This window comes from Poecilia formosa, unplaced genomic scaffold (assembly GCF_000485575.1).
Source record: "Poecilia formosa unplaced genomic scaffold, Poecilia_formosa-5.1.2 Scaffold271, whole genome shotgun sequence".
In the NCBI taxonomy this organism is placed as follows: Eukaryota; Metazoa; Chordata; class Actinopteri; order Cyprinodontiformes; family Poeciliidae; genus Poecilia; species Poecilia formosa.
In genome coordinates, this window is record NW_006800210.1 from 728,064 (window position 1) to 731,114 (window position 3,051).

Below are 3,051 nucleotides of genomic sequence, written 5' to 3' on the forward strand. Positions count from 1 at the left end.
TGTATAGTTTGGATCAGATCTACATTAAACATCATCTGTTAAAGAACTGTAAAATTATTAAAAGTACAAAACCGTACTTTGGTTGTTTTGGTTTTTTTAGTACTGTTTTTTCCTGGCCTATATTTTACTGTACCAAAATGAATCAAGTCCAAACAAGCATTTTTTAAAAATTTTTTTATGTTGTTTGAAATACATAAATCAAATCAAAACTGTGATTGAAACAATTCACATGTGAAAGCTCAAATGCGTGCAAACAGCTAATTGCTTTGGGCCTCAGGTCCAGAATCTGACAGTTCGTGGGAGGATCAAAGTTCAGATTTTGAATACACTGCAAAGCAATAGGACAGAATAGAGAGAGAGGAGACAGGGAAGAACAGATAGACAGACAAAGCAAGGATAATAGTAATGCCCATTAGGGTTTATACAAGCTGAAAAAAGCAAGGGTGGGGGATAATTAGAGGAGTTTACCAGTGGAGAGGTGAGAGATGAAAATAGATTATCTTTGTGTAATGAAAGATAAAAGATTTTTTCGCCATTAAACCACACTCAAACATACGCACACACGCACGCACGCACACACACACACCCTCACACGCACAACTTCTCCGCCCGACTCCCGGTTCTCCTTAACAAGGGAAGCAGGATGTCTTTTATCCCATTCGGCTGAAGGATCAAAGCTGAAAGGGCCACTCGGCTGAAACTGACCTCAATTTGCACTGAAGGCACCTTTCTGCACGATCCTATAGCTGCAACACGCCTCTCGCTGAACTTCACTTATGCTGATCCCCTTCCTGTATGCACCACCACCTCATCCACTTAAGACACAGGAAATTTCCCAGTGCCTTCGGGCCATCAATACCGCAATTTATGGCCTTCACGTTCACACATTATCTTGCACTATTAATCAAATATGATGGCAGATATATCAATGTATGGCTGGTTTGGGTGGAATCGTTCATTCTATACTTCAAAGAGCAGTCTGTTTTTAGTTTCCTCTTTGTGTCATCTTTCTCACTGTTTTCACTACAAACAGCCTCCCAGCTTCAACTCATCACCCACACATACAGTGTGATGCAAACAGATAATGTATTTATGTATACACACACACTCTCTCAACCAGGATCTTGTATGCAAAAAGTTACTCAGAAATGTATTTGTTTCAGGCAGGTTGTTGTTTTTGTTTTGCCTTGCCTCTGTTGTTCCTGGGCAGATAATCCTCTCTCTACTCTACCTTACACTATTTTATATATATATTTTTTTACACATTAATGTATTTTCAATTGAATTTGTTATAACTGATTCGCACAAAGTAGTGCATAATTGTAAAACTTGTGATTTTTTTTGTTACTTTTTCATTGTAATAATGTACCCTGAGTAAGTATTTTATAGAACTTTATGTATTTTATTTGTGAGAACGTCCCGACTCTTTTAACATTGTTTTTTTCAGTCACTTTGGTTCATTTCTCAAATTCTCCTCAACATTTCAAAGACAATAAGAATGTTGTAATCCTAAACCTCCTTAAATTTCTAACTGTTGGCCCACAAACTGTCACCTACATCACAAGGAATATCTTCTCTTGCACTGCAATGTGTGGAATAATCTTATAAAGTGTCTTATCCAGCCTCTGCTGTGATATCATCACACACTGCATCCCTGGTAGCCAGAAGTGTCATCTGTTTATGCAGTTGATGGTCATATACTTTACTTCTCCATGCTGAGAAAAAATTATTTCATGGAGTTAAGGAAAGTAGGGTGACAGAAACTCCATCAGCAACTTGTTGTGGATTCCAAACCATTGCCTGATGATGATGGAGTGATGGAAATTGGTATATATCTCCATCCTCTTCAGCCGCTTCCTCTGTTTTGCCTCCTAATGCCTCCTCTACACAGCCTCACTCCTCGTCCTCTTCCTCTGTGTCCTCATCGATATCCTTGTTCTTCCACTGTCAGAAATGTAAGATTGTGTTGTGCTTCAGCTATGTAAACTATACTTGTGTTAAAGTTTTAAAAATGCTGCGTGCTGATTTCTGATGAAGAAGATGCTCCAGACATATGAACGTTAGAGCAGGCGATACAGGCGCAAGCTGGAAAATGCAAAGTTCTAACCTTCAGATCTTAGTTGCATACTTTAGAATGTGGTAAAATAAATTAAACATAGTGTATTAGTTCCATTGAAATGTCATACTGATACACAGCATAATAGATGGTATTACCTAAGTATTGGGTGTCCTAAATAGAAACTCAATTGATGCACCTTATTATCAACATATTGTCTGAACGTTGTTCTGAACAATATGAACTTAGGGAGTCATGTTCTCTCTGCTGGAGTGAGCTTGTTGTGGTCTGGGGGAGAGACAGATAAGCTGGTCAGTTATCTGTTGCAGTTCTGTCTGGTCTGTCCCAGTTGGTTGTATCTATCTAAACTACTGAATCACAGCTGACTCTCCTCATTTTTCTGTTCTCTTAAGTGGTACTTAGATAACTACTCATACCCCTCCACAGGCATCTGGGTCCTCCTGTTAAATTATCATTTCTCTACCTTAAAACTTGCTAGTTAATGGTTTATGTGATTTGCATTTGAGGTTTTTTTTAGAAAACTGGTTGATCATTGTTTTGTTTTTTTTCCACATACGTATAAAAAAAAAATAATCAAGATTCAGGATTCGAGAGACTGATTTTTTTTTTATGTGCAAAAGTGACAGAATGATTTGAAGATTGAACACGTAATTTTGAGAGTTTCATTTCTGTTCTGAGAAGTGCACCAAAGAGATTGGTGCTTTGGTGCCAATTGCTTTTGAATAAAAAATAAAAAATAAAAAAACTAAGATTGAGAAAAACTAGGATTGAGTATGAAATGTTTTGGTGACAACCAAGTGGCTGAATCTAGTGCTGAGTTGTTTGCAGATTTTGGAGATTCGAGATTTTGTTAGAGGATCAACTGTTCTTGAGGAGCCTAGAATTCAACATGTGTTCCATGTGATCAGGGTGTAAATTAAATAGATATTACTTTATTCAATGTTATTATTATTATTATTATTATTATTATTATT